Genomic DNA, 15,413 nt, shown 5'->3' with positions numbered 1-15,413 from the left:
CTATCTCGAGGATGTCTCGTCTTTCCATAGTGCATCACTAAGTTTGTTTCCTTCCCCTAGCACATCCTGTTTTGTTTGTAGTGTTTTCAGGGACTGTGGAGCAGGCACACAAGTATGGCCTTTGGTATGTCATTTGCTACAATTCAAAGGCAAAGTGTTGCTATTTATGAGACATTGAAGAGACAAGAGCAACAGCAACTCACTATAAGACTGTGATAGACTATGAAACTGTATGAGACAAGTCATGGTGACATGCTTGAAATATTAACTCTACATACCAGTGTCTAGTAGTAGCCTAATGACAAAGCTTCCACGTATTAATAATGCCATCAGTCAGGAACTTCCACTGCAATGTAAAAAGGAGTAAATTGCATAGCCTTTCGCAAGTAATTAATAATGCCATTATTGTCTTCAACTGATTGCATATTTAAAGTATTTTAGCTACAATATGTGCTTGGTAACATGATTCCCCTTTTTGCATAAAGAATATGTGTCTGTTGTTGAGACAGATACCAGTATGGTTCCATTGCAGAGGCTACATGTCTCACTCAGATCATTTTGCTTGTGGACATGTTGGAGTGCATCCCTGCAATCAACACATTCTATACACATACTTCTTTTTAAATGTGACAAAGCCAAATAAAGATTTTAAATAAAAATTGTCTTTGCAGAGGTACATCCATCTTGATATGTTAACTATACCAGAGCTATACATGTCACTCTACAGAGATGATTTATTTTGCGGCTAGAGATTGCATCAGAAATCAAAAACAGTGAGTGTGCTAATACTTCAGTAGATGATGTAGTTCATCCAAAATGTCTCCAATCATATTCAGTGTCTAAAGAAACCTGGGACAGAAGAGATTTTGGTTTGCAAAAAGGATGTACTAATAGTCAGTCAAGAAAGTGCTGAAAATATTATGGTCTGCTCAAAGTTTGTTTGACTTGAATGGATCAATGGATATGTGTACATCAAATCAGACTCAGAATTAGTTGAAAATTTCCTGCGAATCATAAGAAATGAGATGTCTTATCTCCCCTATGTATTTGATAGCAGGAATTGTAGAATTACTTTTAGACATTATTGTTGGAGAATGCATTGAGATGAAGGATACTCTCGAGGTGTTTACTGATGACTCTTATGCCAAATGTACAGAGGTTATCCCTACCCATGCCATGCTTGTGTTTGATAGGGTTTGATGGGCTTGTGGTATTCTTGGCAGTGGAAGTTAGCTTGGAGAAAAAAAGAAAAAGAATATTTGCTCTTGCTGTGATATTAATCGCATATCTCTGAGTTTCATGGAGGTGTCAAGTGAATTGATTTAGAGCTTTCTAAGGTGAGAGTTTTGTTTTATTTTGCCATGCTGCAGTTGCAAATATGCTATAGTTTACGTGTGGAGAATTAGCGCCATGCTTTGGAGGGAATATTAGGGGATATGGAGAGTTTGCTGTTGGGTGAAGGTACTTGTCAGTTCTTCTGGAGTTAACAAACAGAACGCTGTAATGGTATGACAATGATACTCTCGTTATAACTCCAGTTACTGGATGGGACATGGGAGATTGTCAAAATATCTATTTGCTGTTAACAGATTTCAGTGCTATGTGTGTGTCAAGAAGGCTTGTGGCTGCATTCTTCACCATTCAAAGTACAAACATATGAAGGGATTACTCTGTGGCCAAGGCATAATGTTACAAAGACCACTTTAAAAACGGTTTTGATGATGAAGTACATCAGAATTGGCGGAAAACTGTGTGCTGTACAATCCAGAATTCTTACAACAAGACTTTCAATATACCAAGGACCTGTGAACAACACAGATTGTTGGGCAGAGCGGCGGGGTATTGCTTATATATCATACTCATTTGTTTACATGTGCTCTATGAAGAAGTGCTCTCAAGTTGTTTCTGTTTGATGGGGAAACCAAATCTGCTTCGTGCATGGATGCATCGATTGTGTGTGTTACTGCAAATTATGGTGTGTAGAGAACCAACAGTCTTGCTGGAGTTGTGTTTAGACTCATATAGAGAGTTATACAGAATTATATGTGTAAATAGTGAGAAGACAAAAGAGATGGAAGTGGGGAGAGAGAGAGAGAGAGAGAGGATGAGAAAGGAAGAGAAAATGCTCATTACCGAAGAAGAAGAAGTGAATGATAGCGTGGATACTTTTTTTTTTTTTTTGTGGAATTATAGTTTCATAGCTGCAATAGACATTTTTGGAAATTGTGGGGTAAAAGCTTAGTATGGAACTGTTCATTGATATGCACACACACTGCACTGTAGTCTTCACATTTTGTGTAGCAGTATGCATAGTGACAACAAGTGGAACAAGGAAATAATGAGAGCCAAACCAAGAAAGGAAGAAAAGAAGAGGAAAAAAAAAAAAACACCAAAGAAAACAAAGTCTATTTAGTATACCACCAAACATCCAAAGAGATCTCCTTAAAGCATAGTCCCATTTCATTAATGTGACTTTAAGAAACAGAATGAAATCAAACAATGGCAGGTGCTTTTTCAGTATTGAGCATATGATAAGAAACTAACCAGGTACAAAGTGATAAAGTTTGATATGTTTTTCCCTGCAGCAGAAATATCGCTTTCAACCACAGAAGCAAGTGAGATGAGATGACAAGATCACTCCATTGGCTTACTCTCTGCCTTACTCTCTCATTGAGATGTGAGGATCATAAACATTCTGTTTCTAACCAGTGATGGTAAGGAGCATGACCTCTTCCCGCTAAAAATCATCATTACTAGAATCTTAGCAAGACGAGAGAGAAGGAAATATAGTAAAGATATTTGTGCAAAGTTGGTGGAGACTAAAGACACAATGACATCACTCCCTTGTGTAATGTGCGTCAGTCATGGTTGCGAGTATTGCCATGACGTGATGCTGTAAACGTGTGTATTTTTCGCGCAGTTACTTTTTCATGCTGAGTGGCTAAAAAACATATTCGCGGGTTCTTGAATTCGTGCTGCGCAATTTTCAACCTGTTCAAAATGTGCAGACAAAATATTGAGAAGATATTCTGGCAGGTTTTAGAATTCGCCCTAGCCAAAAGAAGTAGAATTCGCCCTGCGCTATTACCAACTCGTTCAAAATGTGCAGACAAAAAATTGTGAAGATGTTCTGACAGGTTTTAGAATTCGCCCAAGCCAAAAGTAGTGCGATATGCCGAAAAAATTTTGAATGTACAATGAAAATTTCCGCGTTTACAGTATCGTCAATTCCATATTACTTTTCTTATTTCACAATGTACGTCTGATTTTGATGAAACATGTACCATTCTGTTAGTTTGATTTTAATCTGTCAATTGAAGCCTTCTTAAATGTGGAGTGGAGTTGCAGCTAACTCTGTATTTCGTACAGTGGAACCTCATTTTAACGAGGTTGGGTATAGCGAGATACCTGATGTAATCAGGTAGTTTTGCAGGTCCCATTCTTTTTGTATTCTTTTGTTTTCACCCCTGATACAATGAGAAAATTTCTTTCATCCCAAACAGCTCATTATAATGAGGTTCCCTTGTACTTTGAATGCCATTGTAAAGCTCTGCCATGTTAGATCAGAAAGGGTATCAAAATGTCAATGCAATCTGCCTGACTTATTCACCTATTTTACAGCTCCCTGGAGCTAATGTTCAAGAAGAGCTTGTGTACACGGTTGAATCAATTTGGGCTGTGTTCTTTTTGTCTTAGAGACCATCTCGTCGTGTGTGGTGGTCATATTGCATTATTATCGATGGGATTATGGGATGGCAGTTCTGGAAATGATAAATAAGAATAGAGTGTTCAATTATCATCTTGTTTTGAACAGCCCACTTTCTAAGGCCTTTGTCACAAGGTGTCGCCAGAGACATTATTGTCTTCTTCATTTTTTTTTTTTTTTTAATAACAATTGTGCCATTTCATATCCCTAAGTTATGTGGTTTGGCACAAGAAAAGTACCTGGTATGCTCAAGAAATGTCATAACAGATGAATCAGTTTCAATGTTGAAACAGATGATGAAAAGTCAATGATAGAAACATGAGTTGTTGTTTTGATATTGGACTAGAGAATCTAGGAGATCCACAAGTAGAGGCTTAATATGTATCCTTATATGTTACTGAAATCTGTTTTGAGATCCTCAAGCAATATACTTGGTGTAGTGTATGCACCTCATTAGTATGTACAGATAGTCTTTGCTAATTTGGACATTTGTGTAAAGGTATATGAGTAAATGATGATGAGTTCCCCAATATGGTAAGGATAGGCTGTGTAATATTATATAGAAGTAATTTTATGATGTTAAGTCATATTTGATGTTTGGTAAAGTGGCTTTGGTCATGCAGTTTTTGAAGGTGCAGCAACTTGTGAGTAATTTGTGTTTGCTGCCCTCTAGGGCTGGATTTGAGTAGATGACAGTTGCACTGATTTCTGTGTTGGCACCCTACACTTGTGTTGTAGGGTGATGTGTTGTACATCTCATAAAGTATGAGACAACTGCATCAGTTTCCCATGTTAGGAGACTGCAAGTTTCTCTGGCGCTGTGTCTGAGTTTTGAGAGAGATGGGATATTTGCCATGTACATTCATGAAGAAAAGAAAAAGAGTAGAACACCCCTTATTTGATATACACGGTGTATTTTCTCTGTGAAGGAGTGAAGAAAAACTTTCCATTGATGTAACGAGGGCAACAGCTGAATGTGGAAAAGTGGCACTCCTTTTATGTCTATGTTGCACAAAGTTATCTTAGCTTAAGTTCTCACCATCATGCCACTACAAAGCACCACTAGCCAGATTGATCATTTGTTTGGCAAGTCTGTAGTGTTGCATGGTGTTTTTAATTGTGCAATTGTATTACTCGCGAAAGGTCGACTTGTCTCCTACGCTACACGTCATTATCAACTTATCAACTACCTGTATCTAGAGATCTTCAGATGTGGTATGTCATGCTTTCAGCCATTTCATTGTTAGACCTGTCAGCCCATTTTGAGTTTTTGTGTAATGTTGTAACGTACACGAAGGTACAGAAATTGTATAGTTAATGACATTTTTTTTATTCCTCACTCATTATAGAGAAATGGCAAGAAGGTTTGAAAAGTTTATAACAATGTGAGTGATGATATGTTTGGCTGAAAATGTTGATTATCGTTATATCCCGCAGCACCTGTATCATACATGTGTACTACCAGTTTTGATAGACTCTATATTCTTTTCTTTGTTTTTCTACAGTAGGGTACAAAGTCAGAGTTCCTAGCTGTGGACACGCCCTATTGACACTGAGAAATTGTGCTCACTGTTGGTCGCCTTTGAAGTTATGTATGCTTTCTAGCTGTGGCCCTTTGCTGAACCCACAAGCACTATATCAATCACACCCAAAGAGCAAATCCTAATATGTAATTGTACTTGTCTGCAAATAAGAGTGGACAAAAACAAACCAACCGTTCATTTACTTTGATTAGAATGTGTTGTCCAATCTTTTGAACAGATCACCCTTGTATTACTGTATGAGCTGAAATTTTCGCGTACAGATATTTTCGCGAATTGCTACTTGGAGGACATTTTCGCGTGTTGTTATTTTCGCGGTTTAAAGGCGATTCGCGAAATTCGCAAAAATAAAACCACCACGAGAATTTCAGCTCGTACAGTACCAAAATTCGCATTGATTTAAAATTCATTCAGTGTGTATGTAGTCACAGAGTAACAAACCTGATACTAATCACACAATTCATTGCAATTCTATATTGTGAGGGGCCCTTGCAGTGCCCAAGGACTTATTCATTATTCATTCATGTATTTGCAAAGACTTTGACGACACTGTTCGCAAGTTACCAAGATGGAATACATTTTATATATTTTTAAAACAAGAACTGTTTTCCCGTAGTCATCTGATACAGACAAGATCTGATATGGATGCTTTCCTGTTATCATCTGATATGGATAGATCTGTATTAAATTATGATGGGGAATGTCAAGTCACTCCTAGATACTGTAAAACATGATATATTCGCAGCATGAAATTTTCGCAGATTGGAGCCGACAGCCTTTTTCGTGGCATGAAATTTCCGCGAATTGCCACTGGCGTTCCATGCATATAGTGTAGACAAGAACTTTCGCTTGCATTTTAAATTCGTGAATCTTGAAATTCGCGAAATTAAGATGCATGGGAATATTCCTCGTTTTACAGTATTTGAGTGAAATTCAAGGAGTTTAAAGAGTCTTGATTTTTTTTCTTAGTTGCAGTAACAGTCGATTGATTTAATTTGTCTTTTGCATGGATGATCTGTAATAACCCTGTGAATATGATCATTAGGAGTTGTCATCTCTTGATAAGTACGCTTTGATTTTAGCTTGGTTTGCATGCTACATGCGACTCAAGAGTGCCTTGTTACACATTATGCATAATGTCGATGAAGATAGTTGACTCGGGAGCAATGGTGGACGCGTATGTTAAAGTGCATGGTTTGCAGTGGTGGTATACTCTAGCATGTGAGTGGGGCTTGAGAGAACACAGAAACAGCCATGATTTCTCTACCACATTCCATGCATTCTACACAACGTATATTTGATACCCCTGATCAGTCCTTACATCGCTGCCAATCTGTAATTGTGTGTGCTCAAAGAGAATGCAGAAAAGAAAGAAACATCAAACAAAAAGAAGTCACCACAAGTGATTTCCCTTCACATTGACTTTGTAATCGTATCATGCATGCAATATGTTGTGTCAGAGTAGCGCATTCCTGATCAATTACATACAAAGATTAGCTGTGGTCAGCATATTTGCTGCATTTGCATGCTGTCTGGATATTTGCTTGACTAATCGCCTAAGTGGAAGGTCGTTTCAAGTCCTCTTCTCTTTATATTCTATTGATTTTCATCCGTCATAAGTAGAGTTTTCTCCGAGTCGAAGCTATTTCGTCAGTCCAAATGGATTGGACTTTGGCAAGGTTGACTGTACTTGTATTTTGTTCTTTCTTCTGCTGTCTGTATTGTTTTACAAGTTCTATGCCAATTGTTACACATGACTTGCACGCTGCCAGCTGTCGACAACCTCATCTCTACGTGCGATTTCACACTCCTGCAATTCATTCACTCAAATAACATCTTTTAGACCAAAAAGCCCAAGTTGCTTCATAATTAGTTCATTGTTGTGTATAACATTCATGCCTCAAGACACGCTTTGTGAAGACGAAATGTAATGTGTAGACAAGTAACTTTGTGAGAGGAAGAAAATGAAAGGAAATGATAATTACATTGCTCTATTTTTTTTTTTTTTATGTGAACAGAATATTTTATCCCATATTTTTCCTTCAAGGTTTTAACACAATAAAGGTCAGCACAGCACAAAGGTCACTGTTGCATCCCTATTACATGGACAAGCAGCACAACAAACTAGAACACTGATGGTGCCCTTTAAGCATTACATAGGGTGCCCTGTAAGCATTACATAGGAGAATTTTGCACAAGTTACCATGAGACATAAGAAAGACTGCTCTTTCCTTTTCACACAATCTGTGGTCTACACAGGCAGTCTATTTGTAAAGGATAGAAGTAAGATATCAGATACAATCAGTATTACATGTCAGATTCATGTATTGCAGAAATGTAAGAATTGGGTTTTCAAAATCCTCTGCAAGGCCTGTACAATTTAGGTAAGTGGCATAAAGGGTAGTATTTTCAGTTGGATTATCAGAGCTATCATTTGATGGAAGTGGTGTTTGTTTGTGCTTCATTTCATGTTGTGAAAAGTTGTGGCATTTGTACATAAGATTTACAAAAAAAAAAAAAAAAATTGTGTTGTTCGTGAGGAGCTGTTATGTGTAAAAGCTTGAGTTTTAAATATGTACAGTGCAACAAATGCAGAGGATGACTTCCGCGCAATAGGGTGAAACGCATGTGAGATATTGAATAAAAATGACATATGTCTATGAAAACAGTGATAGTATAAACCGAAATGACTGTTGTATCTTTCATTGACCTGTGGAGTGTTCAGTGTGCCAATGTAATGCGTATGGAATATCTGTATCTATGCTGTTTAACTCTGCAATTGGATGAGTATCAAGTAACTATCTGTCCTTTCTCTGTTTCTACACACACACACCAACACACTTTTTTACAGTGACATTGTTGTATCAAAACGATATCTACCAAAGTAGGCTTACAGATAAGAGAAATTAAAGTTAAGAGATGAATTTGAGCAGAGAATCTCAAGAAAATCATGCTACTGACATCATTAGATGGCAACCCAGATTTTGTCAAAAAAAAAACTGCCAAAGACCTGCCTGACATAGCTCAATCAAACCATGCTAAATTAGCTCAGCAATATTATTAGAACAAAAAAAGAAAGAAAAAAAAAAGAAAGAAAAGTAACACCAAACAAATCCCCATAAATTTAGAACACATATGTGAAAAGAAAAGCTACTCTCAATAGGTACAACTTGTATTATACATTTCATATGTTCTCTCTACGATCAGCCCACAGCAAACATCTTCATCATACAGGTTCTGGTGAATGTTTTTAGGTTATGCATGTGCAAACCCCATAGCTACATGCTGTAAAACCAGAAATTTTTGTGCGCATGAAAATTTTTGCAAATTTTGCAAGGAGTCAAGGTTAACTGTGTACATATTACACTGAATGCGAGGCCAGTGGTAACTTGCAAAAGTTTCATGCCACGAATGTTTCTGGTTTTACAGTAGCTTATCAACGGCTGGAATATTGTTGAAACAAGAACACCAGTGGAACAGGAACAGGTAAGGGTTTCAATCCTTGCAAAGACTAAAAACACCAGAGAACTAGGGAGTGTGAGAAGCTGCATTTTATTAGATTACACTGCAGTAATGCATGGCAAGTAAATGAGTACATACAAATACATGTAGAATACAATGACAAGATTACCATGAAATAGGATAAGGCATACTAAAGTCATACACATGTACCAATGTACAATGTATACACATCCGGGATCCTTATTGTGACAAATGCAACTGGAAATCAGTACAACGCCATGACAAAGGCTGGATAGAAACTAATGAGCTATCAACATTTTGAACAATCGCCATGGTAACCATAATCATCATGTGTGACTGGATTGCATATTTTTTTTTTTCTTTTTAATGTGAAGTTACACTTCAGCACAAGAGCTAAAACCTCTTCCTTCAGAATCTTTCTGTGCAATGATAAGGCTGGTTTGTAAGTGCAGAGATTACCTTTTCTGTCACAGTTTGTACAAATGTAGTGCAAAGTGACACGGATTTGTGAAGTTCTACAAGTACGAGAGAGAGAGGGAACAGGTCTCCAAAACATACAACTGAACTCTCAGACCAATATGTGAAGAAACAACTTTCTTCCATCGAACTTTTTTGTGTCGGTATAAATCATATTGGTAATTTGTGAGAATACATAGATCTTGGCAAGCTAGGTGCATTCATTTAGTTTACACCTTATCCTGCCTATACAGTGAAACCCCGTTATAACGAGGTCCGTGGGACCGGCGATATTACCTCGTTATAACCGGTACCTCGTTATAACCGTACGCATCAAAAACAAAGAAAAACATAAGCATGACGTCATATACCCATCACTGTGCGTTGTTATTACACAATTATTGAGCGTTATTATTGAGAGAATAAAGGGAAATTATTTGTGAATTAGACGAAGAAATAGGGGCTGAAATGATAAGTTAATTCTTTATTGTAATTCTTGTTTGTTAAGCTTTTTCTAATAAACACCAGCGCAAATATATAGAGTATAACATACAGGCCTTGTTTACCGTAACTTGTGAAGTGTTTTTTACGCTGTTGGTGCCCAGCGGGAATGCGATGTTCTCATGAATCATTTCGGCTGTAATCTTGTACAATGTATGATCGTTGCGCCCAAATGGATTAAAAATGCGTTCTTTATTTTCTTCCGAAAATCTCTTCGCGTTTTGTACGACCGTTCTTGAAAAATATACGACAGGATTGAATGTGGGAGGTTGTCATCCTTTTTACGCAATTCTGTACCTGGTAGACCATTCCGAAAGAAAGAAAAAAATCACCATTGTGAAATGCAGTGTTAAAATTGTGATAATGATCAAACCCAGATCTATTCAAACTAATAAATGCGTTTGTTTCTTTTTCTGATTTAGGTTAACATGCGTCATTCAACTTTTTTTACGCTACTGTCACCTGGCGAGATCGCGATGATTTCAAAGTTAACATACGTGCGTTGTTTACCGCTAACTTGCGAGGTATTTTACGCTGTTGGTGCCCAGCGGGAATTCGATAATTTCATGAATCATTTGGCTGTAATTGTATACAATGTATGATCGTTGCGCTCGAAGGGATTAAAAATGCGTTCTTTATTTTCTTCCGAAAATCTCTTCGCGTTTTGTACATCCGTTCTTGAACTGTTGAATGCGTTTGTTTCTTTTTCCGAGCACCGATTAAGTAGGTTAACATGAGTTATTCAACTATTTTTACGCTACTGTAACCCGGCGAGATCGCGATGATTTCATTAATTATTTCGGCTTTAATCATAGACACTCATTTTTAAATTATCATTCGTCAGATGATAATGAACAAATCCAGATCTATTCAAACTAATACATGCGTTTGTTTCTTTTTCTGAACACCGATTAAGTAGCTTAACATGCGTTATTCAACTATTTGTACTCTACTGTCACCCGGCGGGATCGCGATGATTTCACTAATTATTTCTGCTTTGATCACACACTCATATTTAAATTATCATTTGTTAAATGATAATGAACAAATCCAGATCTATTCAAACCAATAAATGCGTTTGTTTCTTTTTCTGAACACCGATTAAGTAGGTTAACATGCGTTACACAACTATTTTAACGCTACTGTCACTCGGCGGGATCGGGGCGATGATTTTATCATTTCGGCATTAATCATCCAAACTCATATTTGCTCAAAACCAGCAAAAGAACTGGAAGTCGGAACTAAAATTGGAAAGGATATAATGATCAGTTGCACACGCATTCCAGTTGTCCATTTTTGGTCACAATAACTTGTCGCTACATGAAAAGTTTTTGAATGCGTTATCTATTTTTTTTTCTCGTTGCGCTGTGGTCTGACCTCATATCACGCACTCGTTTCTCGCGAAAAAGAAATGTTTAATAATTTAGTACGAACATCGGAAGGTATTCCTGTGTCTTATCGCGTGATTAAGAAGAAAACATGGAAGGAACGGTTCTCTGCAAAACGGGAAAAGACGTGGATAGCGTGAATTCGGTTTTCAATGTTTCATTTGTCGCGTGTTTGAAAGCGGCAATTTGGTCAAGAAATGGAACCTCGTTATATCCGATCAAAATGCTTATGTTTTTCTTTATCATGATTTACCGAAATTGTCCTCGTTATAACCGGAATCTCGTTATAACCGAGCTCGTTATAACCGATTCGTTCTGCCATAGGTTTACACGCAAAGGAAAACGGGACCGACGCGATCATCTCGTTATAAGCGGTTCCTCGTTGTAACCGAACTCGTTATAACGGGGTTTCACTGTACATGAAGTATAGTTGTCTGGTGATCATACATTACTATGTGGTATTTCCAGGTTATTTCATTTTTATTGTGAGAATTAACTGATTAGTACATTTGCTAGACCATGTTATAGCATAACCTATCACACAGAGTGATATTTATACAACACATACATATATTCTGTGTTGAAGCAGATGATACATAGATAAATAAATATATTAATGAATAAATGAATGAATGGGAGTAATAATCAGTTAACCACTTAATGGAATAAATGATGAAATAAATAAAGAGATTAGAAAATAAATAAGTACTGTATAAGGGCTCAACATTTCAAACTGGTACCAAAACCCTGCTGCAAGGTTAATTGTGCCAAATGGTGCAATCCTGTGTCTTGCATAATCTTGTTCTTTTTTAAACTATTTGCTAGGTGTAGACCATGACACTGTGCTCTGTGCTGTGTGTGTTGCATACGATGTACCTTTCCAAACTCATTATACAGTATTTGTGTGTATGTCACAACATGGCGTAAGGCTTTGTCACACTAGAGCGTATCAAGTCAAAGAATGTCCAACAATTTTGAAAATTTAAAGATAGTTTCCGGAGCCATTTTAAAAAAAAAATTCATTATGGACAATTTAAAGTAAAAAAGGCTCTACCATATCTCTGCAGATCCCCACAAATAGCTAATGAATACAATAAATGCCAAACATGTTACAAACCATTCTAGTAAATACATTTGTATGTGCAAATGTATCTTCAAATTTACGAATTCATTTGGCATTTGTTGGATCTGGATTCTCTAGTGTGACAGGGCCTTTACATTCCTTATTGTTTCAAACTCAATAAACTTAGTCATGTGTCCTTTGGCAAAAGAACAAAGTTTGGCAGAAACTGGCAAGTTTACATGTGTCCTGGTGGGGGGAGGGGTAAAATAATGATTAACATGTACAGATGTATATTTAAAGCAGAGTATATAAAGTGCTTATTAGGTATGATAGACTGGGCTCTTTCTGTCAATCCTAAATATAATTTACACAACAACAAAAAATAGACTAAAATTGTTGAACAAAAATTTGATCTGTAACTCGGTCAACATTAAAAAAAAAATCATCTTTTATGGAGTAGAAAACTTGGCTGTGTGAAAGATACAGCAGACACAAACTGCTCTGAGCAGAAATCTAAGTTACAAATATCTCCAAGTCTGTTATTTAATCAGAGCAGAAAAAAAGAAGAAGGAAAAAACAAACAAACTTCACTTTGGTCCTAACAAATTACTTACAAGTTTAACTGCCTGGCTTGTCATTAGTGCACAAAGACAGTGCATAATTCCCATATGTGCCATCAACAGTAATAAGTTTATACTGAACATGATCTAAGGTTAACTACAGTAATTACTCTAACACAAAATCCTTTACCCTGTAGACTCTACAAAACTGAGCTCACTAAATTGCCAAAGTTTCTGTGAGAAAAAAAAAAAGGAAAAAGGGATTGAAGTATAAACAACTGCAGGAGTGAGCAAGTGACGCTCAACAACCAGACAACATCACAGCATGCTCTCTGGCCTTGAGCCAAGGGGACCAGCCTAGGCGGACCTAGGAAATCCAAATATGTGCACTTTTTTATCTACAAAACAATGACGAAGTGATGTCACTAAATAACCACAGCATCCTCTGCTGCTGGATGATAATGCTCAAATTGTCAATAATGCTTAAATAAATCGTCAACATCAGTAACTTGTATGTTGCAGAATATTTCTGACAGGTGTGCTCTCATTCCATTCCACCGTGCAAATTTCAAATCAATGATGAATGGTGAAAAAGTTGGAATTCATATTGTTGACTTTCTACCATGAAATGCATTTCATTTAGACTCTTCAAGAGTTTATTAGTGTGGTTATTGTCATCAAACCTATGCCTACAGTGCACTCTATTCCCTCATAGGGGTGCATTCCAGCTGGGTGGCCACTGACATGAGCATACAGGTTGAATCCCACCACTTTAGCATAAATTTAGCCTCCTAAACAATGCCCATGTATACCTTTTTGAAGTCTTCTTATATTGAGCACATTGTGCAATCCACTTCAACAGAACACCTCTATATAATGTACACTTTTAAAGCAACCACAAAACAAAGGTTCTTTTAAGTAAAAAATGCAAAATTACCATGCAAAATTACAATTACAATTTCTATGGGTGTTCATACAGAACACTGCATTAAGTAGCTACACTTTCAAACACTTCAATACAATTAACCTATTCAGTATAAACAAAGTAATTTTTCTTACATCCAACGACCTACTTCAGCTTCAGTCATTCTCCAGTCTATGTAGCCTGGCCTGTATGACAATACTTTTCTTATGGCAGTGAGACTATGTATTAAAGTGCACATGAAATATACACCTTGCATAATTAAGAAATCATATTTCTAAGTCACAATATACAATGATACATGTAATGATGTGAGGTGGCTGTGGCAAACTAAAGGTGGGTTTAAATGTCACTCCCTCTAAACATCAATCCAAGAGATTAAATACTATGTAGAATTTAATCGAATTCATGCAGTAATGATGACTGAGTGCAAATCAAAGTAAAACCTGACAAAATCTGGTCCATCCAGTGGACTGGATAGAGTGCAAAATCTAGATACTATCAAAGGACAAGTTCACCTTCATAAACATAAGGATTGAGAGAATGCAGCAATATTAGTAAAACACATCAGTGAAAGTTTGAGGAAAATTGGACAATCGATGCAAAAGTTATGAATGCTTAAAATTTTTGTGTTGGAACCGCTGGATGAGGAGACTACTAAGGCTCATGTACAAAGAAAATGTAAAGAAAATTCAACATATTTTCACTTTTTTCGCATGATAAAAGAGCACTTGACTTGCCTCTTTCTAAAGGCAATGGGACTAATATTACCCATAACATATGTCAGTAACTAGTCAAGGGAATGTGTACGTTTTTCAAAAGATGAAATTTTGTGAAATTCTCTTTATATTTTCCTTGTATTGTTGTACGCATGTGACATCATACACTGCAGTAGTCTTCTCATCCAGCGGTGACTGCACAAAAACTTCAAAAATTCATAACTTTTGAACGGATTGTCCGATTTTCCTCAAACTTTCAATGATGTGTTCTACTAATATTGCTACATTCTCTCAATCCTTATGTTTATGAAGGTGAACTTGTCCTTTAAATGCAAGTCAGAGAAGCAACCATAAGTCGGGTATCAGCCAATCACAATTGAGTATTTGGAGACTTATGTTTGTGATCTCAACTATTATGCAACAGGGCCCAGGGCTACCTGCAGTGACTTACAAGCCTTGATTCAATGTAAGACAGCTGAAAATGCTTGATTCAAAAGACTCTGACTGTATGAGCAATTTAAAGCTGAGAAAAGTGAGCTCCTATGACTCACCTTCACATAGTTTGATGATTTTTTTTTTTTTTTTTTTGCAAAAGACATCTCCCTACTTTGTAAGGAAATGAGAATACAATGTGGTACTGACATTTTTCAGTCCGATTCTGCAGTGTTTGTTTTGAAATGTGCTGTGATAACAAATACAATCAATTGGGGAAATCCTGCAAATTTACATTTCAAGGTAGCCGTGGCATAAAGTGCAGTGACAGTGTGTTCACTAGATGACAGGTTACAACGAAAAGTAAAAACAAAATCACAAACCAGATTTTAGTCTCATTTGAGTTCACTAGTTCTAGACTACATGTTATAGTGCTTGCAAGACTGTAGGCAAAAGATATCTGAAAAAAAACAAAAAAACAACAAACAAAAACAAAAGTAAACATACATAATATAATGTACAGTGCACTCCCCTTATAGCGAACACGGTTATAACTAAATTTCGATTACAACGAAGTAAAAATTCAGGTCGCAGCATTATCCTCTCTATGTATTTTTATTGTTGATTTGTTCGGTTATAACG

This window comes from Diadema setosum, chromosome 4 (assembly GCF_964275005.1).
Source record: "Diadema setosum chromosome 4, eeDiaSeto1, whole genome shotgun sequence".
NCBI classification, from domain to species: domain Eukaryota; kingdom Metazoa; phylum Echinodermata; class Echinoidea; order Diadematoida; family Diadematidae; genus Diadema; species Diadema setosum.
The sequence above is the reverse complement of the archived record's forward strand: the minus strand, read 5'-3'. Positions refer to the sequence as shown.